This window comes from Geotrypetes seraphini, chromosome 2 (assembly GCF_902459505.1).
Source record: "Geotrypetes seraphini chromosome 2, aGeoSer1.1, whole genome shotgun sequence".
In the NCBI taxonomy this organism is placed as follows: domain Eukaryota; kingdom Metazoa; phylum Chordata; class Amphibia; order Gymnophiona; family Dermophiidae; genus Geotrypetes; species Geotrypetes seraphini.
The window spans coordinates 234,965,819-234,978,710 of record NC_047085.1 but is presented as its reverse complement, the minus strand read 5'-3'; the positions used below and the strand labels follow the sequence as shown (position 1 = coordinate 234,978,710).

The following is a 12,892-nucleotide window of genomic DNA, read 5'->3' as shown; positions in this document are numbered from 1 at the left end:
GGAGAGATGGAAGGATGGGAGGGTCAGCGGGAGTTTGACTGCGCTGCGGCGCCGGCTGTTTAAGGGTTCTGCTGCACGAAAGGGAGGGATAGAAGCAGGGCAAGAGTTCTGCATGAAGGACGGAAGAGAGGGAGGGTGGGAGGGATAGAAAGATGCTGTGCACAAAGCAAGAGTTCTGCTGCACAGGGGGATGGGAAGAAGGGAGGGATAGAAAGATGCTGCAGAGGGAAGGCACAAGAGGATGGATGAGAGGGGAGGAAAGATGCTGCACATGTGAGGAGAGAAAGAAAAGAGGAAGAATTGGGGTGGAGGAGAGGAAGAGAGAGATAATCATTGTACATGAAAAAAATAAAACCTAATGCATTTTTTGGGCCATAAATTAATATGACTGTCTTATATTTGGGGAAACACAGTACAAATGATTGAGTACCATATCTTGGGCTCTTTAGAGGCATACTACAGTATAATGCTGCAGTAAATAATGCTACATTTCCAATCGCTGCCTGGCTGGCCCAAAACGTCCTCTCCGACATCAGAATTGACGTTGGAAAGAAGACTTCCTGTCGGCTTCAGCAGCAGCGGCAGAGCGGTAAGAGCAGGGGAAAGGAAGGAGGAAGGCTTTTTCTTTTTTTTGCGGGGCAGGGAGGGAAGGTGGTAGGCAGACAAGTAGGCTTCGGCCAGGGATGGAGGGAAAGAGGTAGACAGGCAGGCAGGCTGGCTTTGGGGGTGGGAGGGGGGACAAAGTATGGAAGGCAGTGAGAGGGACATGGAAGGATGCACTGGGGGCACTAAAGACAGGAAGGGGCACTAAGGACATGGGAAGGAGGCACTGGGGGCACTAAAGACATGGGAAGGAGGCACTGGGGACACTAAAGACAGGAAGGGGCATTAAGGACATGGGAAGGAGGCATTGGGGGCACTAAAGACATGGGAAGGAAAGAGGGAGGGAATAGAAAGGGACAATTCTTGGGCCTGAATGCAGAAAGAAAGAAATGAAAGAAAGGATAAACAAACAGAAGGAAACGCATCCAGAGACTCATGAAATCACCAGACAGCAAAGGTAGGAAAAATGATTTTATTTTCAATTAAGTGATCAAAACGTGTGTTTTGAGAATTTATATCTGCTGTTTATATTTTGCACTATATTTGTCTATTTTTCTGTAGTTACTGAGGTGACCGAATACGCGGAGATGGGGCGGAAACGGGGTTTTTAAATTTTAGTCTTAGTAGTTTGCCGGTCCACAAAATAATTCTTTTATTTCTGCCGGTCCACGGGTATAAAAAGGTTGAAAAACACTGAACTAAATAGTATCAAGCTATATCCAACAGCCAATGAGCAACAACTGCTACTTCTTCAGGGCAAAATGTATCAACATAGCATTCCAACACTTTGAAGTTCTATTCCTCTGCATTCTTCAAAGTGTTAAAATGCTATGTTGACACGTTTTGCCATGAAGAAGTAGCGCTTGTCGCTACAAAACAATCGTTGGCTGTTGGATGTAGCTTGATTCTATTTTATTTTGAACATAGAGGGCATCCGCTATAATAAAACCCTTAGCGCGCATGTGCAGTTGAAACTCTGAGCAGCCGTGCTTCGTGATCCGTTATCTGTGTCTCCATGTCACCGCATGCGCAGTAGGAGCCTGTGGCGGTTTCTCCATTGGCCTCCGTACTCATGCGCATGCATGGCAATGGCTTTCCCCCTCTCATACCCCAGCCAGCCTGCGTCTCGACAAACAGCAAATATCCAGGCCTCTAGGTGGTCAAGGCACCACTGCCAAATACACACTCAGGAAGGAGCTGGAGGTAAAAGGGAGGAGAGCTGCGATCGGACATCTTGCCTGAGAGAGACAGAAAGCTCCAAGGCTGCCCGGCCTAGCGGATGCTGGACAGGGAGCAGGGAAGGGAGAAGGGGTACTACTGGACATGGGGGAGGTAAAAATAAGGGAAAAGAGCTACTGCTAGACAGCGGGAGCAGGGAAGGGGTGGTGCTGGACAGGGGGGAGGTAAAAGGAAGGGAGAAGGGCTACTGCTGGAAGGGGGAGCAGGGAAGGGGTGCTGCTGTACAGGGGGGAGAGACAGAAAGAAAGAAAGACAGACAGCGGGCAGGGAGAGAGACAGAAAGAAAGAAAGACAGACAGGGGGCCAAGGAGAGAGAGAGAAAGACAGACATACAGAAAGAAAGAAAGAAAGAAATGCCTAAGTCTACACATCTATTCTTTAATGTAATGGGCTAAAATATTAGTTTTTCAATAATATACAATATTCGTACAGCGAAAGTTTTTTATGCCTATGATGTGTGGATGGTAGAGTGGATTTTCCTCACCAGAGAGACTGAGGCTTTTTCTTTCGCTGAAATTTGTATTGGTGCCCAGGTGAAATTTCATTAATCATTGGGGAGTTTATATATATATAGAAAGAGAGTGTGATTGTTAATCCCCATTCCTCTTTTCTTTAATTTACATATTTGCGTACACAATATTGGCACTTACATGTGTATATGTTCTATCTGCTCTATAGAACAGCATATAAGTGTGCAAAGGGGCTTTTACATGGATGGTGCATGGGCAGGACATAGGTGTGTCTTCCACATACTGTACATGTGTAATGTATAGAATACAGTAATCTATATGTGTAATCTGAAGCTCTTAGAAACACTCACTTATGCCTGTTATTGACCTGGAATAGGTGAGTGTGTCCAACATTGAGAGTACATCTATGGGCTTTAGTCAGTGCTCTCTAATGCTATCTGTATACAGAGGTTTGATTACAGAATTAGCTTTCAGCGATCCCCATTAGAGAATGACACGGGGACAAATTTGTCCCTGTTGGAACTCAATTTCCCTATCCCATCCCCATGACTTTTGTCACTATCGCTGTCCCTGTCTGATTCCTGTAAGCTCTGCCTCAGCCACACAAACCTTGAACACTTATGATTTTAAAGTGTTTGAGGCTTCTGCAGATGAGGATGGAGCTTGCAGGAATGGGGCAGGGACAGGAAAAGAACTCGCGGGGATGGGAAAACGAGTTCCCACAGGGACAGGGAAAATTTTGTCCCCGTGTCATTTTCTAGTCCCCATCATGATGCACTCCAGGGGCATGAAAATACCAACTGTATCTGAATGTAACTTGCGTTGAACTACTGATACAAAACTTGAGCTATGAAAGTTGTTCGAAAAATTTGGTAAAAAAGCAAGTTAAACAACGTTGTCTCCATTGAGGGCTATATACTTAGTCCAGCGAGTTTCCAGTTTCTTCATAAGCTATTTTTCCTATGATACGGAAAAACTGGAAACTCGCTGGACTAAGTATATAGCCTTCAATGGAGACTACGTTGTTTAATGTACTTTTTTACCAAACTTTTCAAACCACCCTTGTAAATCAGAAATTAGTATAATAAAGGACAACTGAAAATTGTATTTTTGATCAGTTTACAGAGGCATCAATCTTTGCTTACAGGAGAATATCCAAGAAAGTATTTATTTTCAGAGTCTTTCTTTAACCCTGAAGGCTTAACATGTCCTGGAACTATGCTGTCGGGGGTCATGGTTCACTTAAACATGTAGAAAACAATAATAAATAAGTGAGAGTGTCTGGGGTCGACGGATCAGCAGAAAGTCCCTTTGAGAATAATTTCATTACAGACCCCTTGGAGCATTCATTGTCAACAGTACTGCTGACAGAATATTCTTGAAAAAGTAAATTACCCCTGGGACCTCCTTATCCCTCTTCACCTGTGCAATTGAGCTGGATTAAAACAACATTCAAACCATGTATCTCCCTGATTTACGGTTCAGAGTTCCTACAGGATAATTGCATTTCTCTGTGCCTGGAGTCACATGTGCATACAACCACACTCTTGCTGTTGCTCAGACTTCAAACACCCCCCTCCCCCCGGCTCCGTTTTAGAGTCAAAACACTAACAGAGCTGTGTGGAGGCACTTGGAGAATAAATTGTCCAGACACGGTTTTATTCCAGTGGGCAAAGGGAAGCATCATGCAAATACTGAACAAAATTATAGCTTCGGTGAACCAGGGGACATCTTTCTAGGGGATGAGTCTAGAAATTAGTGATTCTTTGCCTTTGTAAGTCTAATTAAATTTCAGAGTTTATATTACTTGTCTTGAGTGCTAGCCCGCTAAAATTAAACCTGTGAGTTTTCACTGTAAAATATCTCCTAATCAACATCCATTTTATTTGACCATGAACACAATTAAAGAAAAATCTGCTAATACTTCTTAAACTCTTTCCAGTTCATTAATCACTGGCCTCGCTATAAACCCCTATCCCTGTTTAATCAGATTATAACAGATATATAAAACTGCTTTACACTTACAAGTCTTCTTGGTTATTTATATTATAAAATGTTTACAAGTTTCAGGATTAAAAATAACATTCCTATTACAATAAAACATTTGAGTTGTAAGAAAGTTGGTAAGTTCCATTTTTTATTTAAATTTTTGAGTTGTAGGAGATCCAAGATGGCAGCTGTGTGCTGAGAAGCTGCAACTCGCCTCTTACCTTTCTCTTGCTTTTCCTGCAAAGATGGGCAAATGAATGGGTGGTCAAATACAGAAGCCCTCTAAGTCTAACAACTACCAGTAGTCAGCCTGATTGAGCCTTTACTTAGGTGGCAAGGGGCACTGCCTACCATTGAAGGAGGATTGAAGCACTCCCTGGGATCTGAGGTCATCCTGAGCTTGGATGGAAACAGCCCATCCCTGCAGCTGGCAGCAATTAGCGCCCATGCCCATATGAAGGACAGATTATGAGAGGCAGATGTGAAGGAGTAAAACCAGTGCTAGAATATGCACCAGCAAGAAATGTCATAGGACATCTCAGTGGCACAGTTGGAGAGAAGCAATCCCTGAAAAGAAGAGCTCTGGGACAAACCCCTATCAGGCCTGAAACTGAAAAAGAGGTAGGCCATATTGATTTGGCCAATGCTTCTCAAATTTCACAAGAGACTATAGGGCTCATTTTAAAAAAGAAAAACATCCACGAAGTGACATAAAGAGGCAAATAGACGTGGCCTTTACTATCTGGCCAATCGGAATCTTGGGTCACTCCTAGTGCATCCCAGAATGGAGGCTAAAACTCTGTTTGGCCCAGGTGACAAGGCACCTGGGCAAATCAGGGAATTAGGCCCCTCCTTGGTGCATCCCAGGATGCACTGGGAAGAGGAATGCCTGCCATTGTGAAGAGGCGGACCTGGCGGCCGGAGGGAGTAGGCATCTCTTTGGCCCACTGTAATACAAAAGGTATGAGGGAGGGGGTCAGGGGGGTTTATGGTGTCGGGAGGGTTGTACATTGGGGGCTCATGGGTTCGGGGGGACCTACTGGCAAGAGGGAGTGGGCATCCCTCTTGCTGTGGAAATTTGAGGGGGGTTTGGAGGTGAAAGCAGGAGGAATTGGGCATCTTTCTTGCTACGGACAGTATTAGGTGAAGGTTTGGAGGTTGCGGCAAGAAGAATGGGGCATCCCTCCTGCCATGGACAGTTACCGGGGGGGGGGGGGGGAGGAGGAGGAGGGCACTGTCACTGCCACTCAGTTGATCACAGCAGGGAGATTTCCTTGCTGCAATCAGCTCAGCAGTAATGCAATTTTCTAACCGGCACCTGTGATATTGGCAACGCTTAGTGAATTGGGGTGGTTAGGCGGGGTTAGCCATCTGTCCCTTAGGGCAGACGCAATTCTGTATAGGCCGCCGGTGTGCAATTCTCAGTTGCTTTTTGGCGACTGAAGAAACCAGTATCCTACTGTATACAGAATTTTCCCCCATATGTCTACCCCAATCACCTTACAATTATTTACCAGATCTTCAGATAGCTGGCAAGAGTGTATTATTCCTGACAATACAGCTCAAAACTTCATTGATCCATTTTTACTATGATTTTCTTGCTTAAACCATTCTATATCTAATTTTTTCATTGAAATATATATTGTATATATTTAAAGTTTTGTTTTTGTTTAAATAGAATTTATCTTTCACTGAAATGATAGTCCATTAATCACCCCTCCCGACGTGAATTCATGTTTCAAATCCTTCATCAGGGTCAAGGTGTCTTATAATAAGCATATAAAGCTAAAATGAAAAAAAACATTTAGAAAAATCACTTCAGAATAATTAGAAAGCCTTTACAAAAAATATTTTTTTATCTGACAAACATGCACAAGCGACTATCTTCTCACCAATACTCTCCACCACTTTCATTCTTCAATATGGCCTTGGTGTTTATTTCACGCTGGACTATAAACAGGTCAGCTGTTCATACTTTTACTAAGCAATATACTTATGTCATAGCCTCCCTCCCAATCTGATCTCTAGGTTAATGACATCCAATCCAGCTCTTCATTTAGCCCTATAGGAGCTAGTGTATTTAAATAATATATCCAGCATTGTTCCTTGATATTTAATAGTTTTCAATATTTCCTCCCTCTCCCCCCTACTTACTGAGTCAATAATATACCATCTCATATCATTCAACGTATGGCCTTTCAATTGGCAATGTCACACTAGTGGAGCTCTATCACTCTGTATGGACTCTAGATTTATGTTCCATCAAATGTGTCTTGATCGAATGTATAGTGCGACCCATATAGAATTTTTGACATGGGCATTGTATCAAATATATCACATGAGTAGTAGCACAATTAGTGATATTCTAAACATAATACATTTTCCCATGTTTTTTATTTATACACCCATGTTTTTTATTTGCCGATAACAAAATTTAGGTTTTTCTGGATAGTTATCGTATGCAAGCTGAGCTACATACCAATGTTTAGATATAATATGAGCAATTTGGGTGGATAAAGGAGTGAATTTTTGTACAAATGTCAAACATGGCTGCGTCTTGTCTTGTTGATAATGAAATGATAAATCTCTTTGGGCATATTAACTCACAGATATGCCATCTGAATCACTTTTCTAGGATAACCAGATTGATAAAATCTATTTTTCAACAATTTAGCTTGAATTCAAAATTCAAAACAAATCCTCTTCAGTCTTAAGTTTTGACTTAAAGGTAAACTTTGCCTCAACCAGTATGAATGAAAACTATGAAATTATAACAAGCTGTCTCTATCAGTTGGCTTAAGGAATAATGCTTTTACATATATCATGCTTGAAAATATGTAGATCCAGAAAATTGATACTGTTATTATCAATAGTTGCAGTAAACTTAATGCACAGATCTATGGTATTTAACCATCTCAAAAATTGATCTAAATTATTGACAGATGGCGTCCAAATAAAAAGATATCATCCAAAAATTTATTCCATAGAATTACATAGTTAAACCATTGGGATTAACATATATGTCTTTCTTCCAAATTTACTCTATATAGATTGGCTAATGAGGGAGCCAATGAGGCTCCAATAAATATACCATGGGTTTGCTGGTGGAATTCACCATTAAACTACAAATAGCTCTTAAATAAAACCAAATTAACTAATTGAAACAACAAAAAAAAAGATGTAGAAACTCTGAGAAAATGTGTACGTTTGGAGAAAATTTCTTCCATCAATTTTAAAGCTTCAGTTGATGGAATCATTATAATGTATAAAGCTGTAGCATCCAAAGTAACTAATAACCACCGATCATTAGCTCCTTGTATGGTGAACAATAATTGAAACATATGAGTCGTATCTTTGAAATATGATTTAATCTTAGTAACTTCTTCTTGTAAAAAATATATCTAAAAATTAGTGTCGAGTTTTTCTTTTTTTTTTTTTTGCCACGTAGGTATTTATTTTTTAAAATTTTCTTTTTTTATAATTGTTTATTTAAAGTTTTTCATATACTGTATACTATGGGGCCCTAAATCAAAAAACATAGACATTCAAAAAGCATCTTAAATTAGCACTTGGACGTCCTAATTGCCAGGACATCCAAGTGCCGATAATCAAAACTGTCTCTCTGTACATCTAGCAAGGTATTCCAACCGCTGTACGTTCAGAGAACGAGATGGGCATGGTGGAGACATGTTATGGGTGGGCTTTGGGTAGTCTCAAGGGTGAATTAGACATGGACATCTTGCAGTGATAATCAAGCATTTTCAAGACATCCTGGATGGAACTTATATGTTTGGAACTAGACGTGTTTTCGAAGGGTTTAAATGCCACAAAGGTGCCCAAACTAACCAGATTACCACTGCATGCATCAAACACCCCAACATTCCACCAGTGTTCACTGACCCCCTCATGCCCACAAAGATCAGAACAGCACCTGGTATAGGAAAGCCTAATAGAGCAGCACACAGGTGTCTTAAATAGTCTGGTGAGTGGGCTAGTGAACCATAGAGAGGAGTAGCAAGTCCCATAAACAATTCTAACCACTACTTTTATGGTGGAAAATGTGAGCCCACCAAACCTCCCACCCCCAACAAAAAACCCTACTCTACTGCCATATAGGTACCACTTGCAGCCATAAGGGCTATTGGAGTTGTAGACAGGTGAATGTAGTGGGTTTTAGGGGGCTCATCATAACCTATAAGGAAGTTCTAGTGAGATGTTTATCTGGCTCCCTTTATGTGAAGTTCACAGCACTGCTCTCTAAGGTGCCCCACTGATCTTTTGCCATGTCTGGGTGGCCAGTACATTACAAGACTGGCCCCTCCTACATCCCAATGGTCTTGTTCTGGGCACTTGGGACTTGGATGAAATTTTGGTTGAAAATGTGGTATAAAGATAGACATCCTAGCAGTCTTGGCATCCCAATGGCCTGGACATCCAGATAGAGGATTTTCAAAATATATATATATATTTCTAGATGTATGGTGGTTTGCCTTTCAAAAATAGGTATTTTCTTACTGTTGACTTTGAAAGTCTAGCACCACATGCCCAAATCAGACTTAGGCATATGTTTTGAAAAGGCCCTTTATAGGTTTACTGTGAGGCTTATGGTGGTTCTCATAAATTTTCTGTTTGTGTCTCTGAAATGCCCACTTTGTAATACATGTTTTGTTTGGTCTTATTTAGTTTCATTTTTGGTCACCTCTTGTTTTCAAAAAACAATGAAAAAGCAGAAAGCACCTTAAAGAGAAAACAATTAAGGTAGGCACTTTGGAGGAAAAGAGTCCTCTTTGCCAGATTCACCTCACGAAGTGGCCTCTTGTCCTCCAAAGCTCATGCCTCAATAAATAACTCACACGTCTTTGTTGCTTCTACTGTTACTGAGTAACCTCACTACCCTATGGAATTTTTCAGAAGTTCTTCTATACAGATATTTGACTTTATTCTTAATGCAAGATTTTTTTAAAAAAAATCTTTTGGCAGTAATATTCAATCCCTAGCAGTCAGCATTTTTTAAGCTGCTAACTGCCATGGGCTGAATTGAGCCTGGATTTTCAATGCCAGGACATGCCCAGGCATCAGAATTCAGTATCTGGGTCACAGCAGCCACCCAGAAGCTAACTGCAGACCAATCGAGCTTAACTTGGCAGATGAAGCTAGATCAGTCTTTTTGCTGTCCTTCCTTTATCCATTTAACCAGATAGTGGACTGAATATTGCCGCTAACCAGTTAAGTACTGGCTCCTTCCAAGATCCACCCATGGACTGACCCGGTCAGAGACGTATTCAGCAATGCTGCCTAGCCTCTCCTGCTCGGTTAAATTACTTTGAATATCAGGCTCTTTATAACCATATGAGAACTGGAGTGCTATTTAGGTGCAAGATAGCTAATACTTGTTTCTCTTCCATAAAAAGAAAAATCTTATATCTACTTGATTTCTACTTTTATAACTTATAATATCATGTTTTGGCTTTAGGTTCCATATATTCATTCCGGAAAAAAAATGTTTTAGATTATTTCTTAATGAAAATAAACTATCCACCACCTCTTCATTTCCATGTGTTGTATTTTCTTTTGTGTAATCTCCTCAGTGCCTTACTTTGCCATCCTTCCCACTGCTGCTAGCTGCAGAGGTAGGAGGCATTCACCTAGATCAAAAACAGGTCTATGGTGGCCACAGCAGAGTCAATAAAAGCAAACAGAAAAGACAGCCAAGGTCAGTGCTGGTGACAGCTGATGAGGCTCAATGACTCTGTACTTTCTGTCTTGTAGTGAAATATTCAATGCTGTTGTGATCTATCAGGCTATGAAAACACTACAGAGGCTGAATACTGAATAGTCTGTTTAAGGCAGAATTCTCTAACATTGGTCCTCGAGGGCTGCAATCCAGTCGGGTTTCAGGATTTTCCCCCTGAATATGCATGCATTGCTTTCATTTTATTCAAATAGATCTCATGCAAGGTTGGACACCCCTGGTGTAAGGGGAAGGCCTGTATGCTACGTAATCAGCCAATGCCGAATCTGGACGTGCTAGGTACCTGCGGCCTGATATTCAGCCAAAGGTAGACAGCGTTTTGATTGTGCGCTGCCAGCATTCAACATGGATAGTCATTGCTGGGCTACTTCCAGTAACCAGCATTAACTGAATATCCATGTTTTGTTGGGCTACTTCCAGCAACCAGCTATTAATATATTAATTGAACCAGCAACCAGATATTAATATATTAATTGAATATCCGGGTTGTTCGACACCAGCTAGCACATAGTCGGTATTCAGCCAAGGCTTAGCGGTCAAAGAGAGGAGTGCTTTTTATGTGGCCTTGTTTGCCTGCTAAGCCTGGCTGCTTAAGTTCCAAATATTGGGACTTAAGCAGTCACACTCCCAGAACACCGCTGAGATGCCCCCACATTTCATGCTTTTTTTTCAGCACTAACCAGGCATTTTCACAAGTGAAAACTGGTTAAATGCTGCTGAAAATGACTGGTAGGCTGCTGAAACTCTAGTTAACTTGTGTCATGAGCGGATGATAGTGAGCTACAACTTATAAATTTATTTTTCTTATATTTCAGCTCCTGAATATACTTTGTACAGTTGGTGCAGAACTAGAGGAGCGTATGGGAGGAGGAGATCTGGTTTTCTGATCTTCCCGTCTTCTGCACATAGAGGACCAGAGACAGTCAGCTATGCAAGAGACTGGAGGTCTGCCCTGGAGAAGCCATCTTAGTGCCTCTGTATTTCACAGATTTTAAAAAACAAAATCCCAGAAAATAGAGTTTTCTTATTTATAGTCTTAGAAAACCATGGGGCCTAAAGTTCACACATAGAAATCTATGCTGTGCATGTAAATTTTCATATAGTGCAAAATATAGACAGTAGATATAAATTCTCAAAACTGACACATTTTGATCACTAAATTGAAAATAAAATCATTTTTCCTACCTTTGTTGTCTGGTGATTTCATGAGTCTCTCGTTGTACTTCCTTCTGACTGTGCATCCAATATTTCTTTCTTTTGCATCCAACATTTATTTCAGAATCCAGCCCCATCCCTTTTGGGTCCAGGTCTCTCTCTCTCTTTTCCCTCTGTTACCCTCCCCATATTCAGTATCAGTTCTCCTTTGTACCTTTGTTCCAGGTCTCCCTCTCTCTCCCTCCTCTGTTATGATCTTGCCTTTCTCTGCTCTTCCTCAGGGTCTCTCCTCCTCTGTCTGCACCTCCCTTAGTCCTATATCTGCTTCCTGTCTTTCCCCTTTGGTCCAGGCCTTTCTCTCTCTAGTCTTTCTTCTGCTTACAATCCCCCCATTTCTCTGCCTCTTTCTCTCCTTCCTTCCTCCCTTCCTATGTTCCCCTCCCTGCCTTCCAGCCTTTGTCCCACCCCTTCCCCCGAAGCCAGCCAGCCTGCCTCCCTCCATCCCTGCCGCACCAAAGCCAGCCTGATTATCTGCATTCCTCCCTCCAGCGCCCAAAGCCTGGCCTACCACCGATTCAACCCCCCCATGGTCCGCCACTGCTGCTGCTTGCCGCCCGCTGCAACTGAAGGAAAGGAAGGTCCAGGCACCAGCCTACAAGCCTTCTTCCCAATGTCAATTCTGACGTCGGAGAGGAAGTTGGTGCAGTACTAGAGGAGCGTACGAGAGGAGGAGATCTGGTTTTCTGATCTTCCTGTCTGCTGCACATAGAGGAACAGAGAAAGTCAGCTATGCAAGGTCTGCCCTGGAGAAGCCATCTTAGTGCCTCTGTATTTCACAGATTTAAAAAAGTAAAAACCCAGAAACTAAAGAGTTTCCTTATTTATATTCTTAGAAAACCAAGGGGCCTAAAGTTTACACACAAAAATCTATGCTGTACATGTAAATTTTCATGCAGACATAGGAGGAATTTAAAAACTGTATGATTCACCTAGCAAGGCTTAGAAAATGCGCTGCTCAATTTTCCTACTCACCTCTAGATACATAACTCCCTGGGTAGGTGTTGTATTGAAAATGTAACCACAAATGCGTATTATCTTTTAATTTGTCTACATGCGGCCTTCCCTGCAACTTTTGCTCCATTTCTGTACAGCAAGTCTTTTTCTTTGTAGGCCTGCCTGATTAGCTATTGTGCTTAATGAAAGGAGATTATGCAAATTAAACTCGACGCAACTCAACCATTCAACTCAGTCAGCTCTCTGGCTTCAAAATGAGCGAACCGAAACTGTTTGTTACTAAATGCTGATTGTTGAAGTCAGAAAATCCTGTTAGAACTTCCAATCGATGCAGCACCAGAAAGAGAGCTTGTTTTTAATGATATTTTCTTATAGCTCTTTTCCCTTTGGCAGCCAGTACTCGCATCACAAATTACCTTTGACCTCAATTAGATGTGCGCACCTTCAGTTCTCAGTATCCTACTCTGGCTGTAAGCAATGATCAAACGGTAAAGTCTGCTATTACTTAGATATAACGCTTTAGTATTTGATTTTCAATTGCAAGGGACAAATAACATGATCTTATCTTAGTCAACCATCTGCTTTAAAAAAAAAATAAAAAAAATACTCCCGAGGCTGTAAATCGATGCTTATCACTTGAATACTGAGAACAGACGATTCAAACACAGGG

The 12,892-nt window shown here is 41.6% G+C and overlaps 1 long non-coding RNA gene across 2 annotated transcripts in view; it reads left to right on the top strand.

Annotated features, from left to right (window-relative positions):
• Positions 1-11,238, top strand: part of LOC117355999 — a 215,905-nt gene extending 204,667 nt beyond the window's left edge. For both annotated transcript variants that reach the window (XR_004538503.1, XR_004538502.1), the window contains one exon: positions 10,869-11,238. This is a non-coding gene — a long non-coding RNA (uncharacterized LOC117355999). The remainder of the gene's footprint in view (positions 1-10,868) is intronic.
• The last annotated feature ends 1,654 nt before the right edge of the window (positions 11,239-12,892 follow it).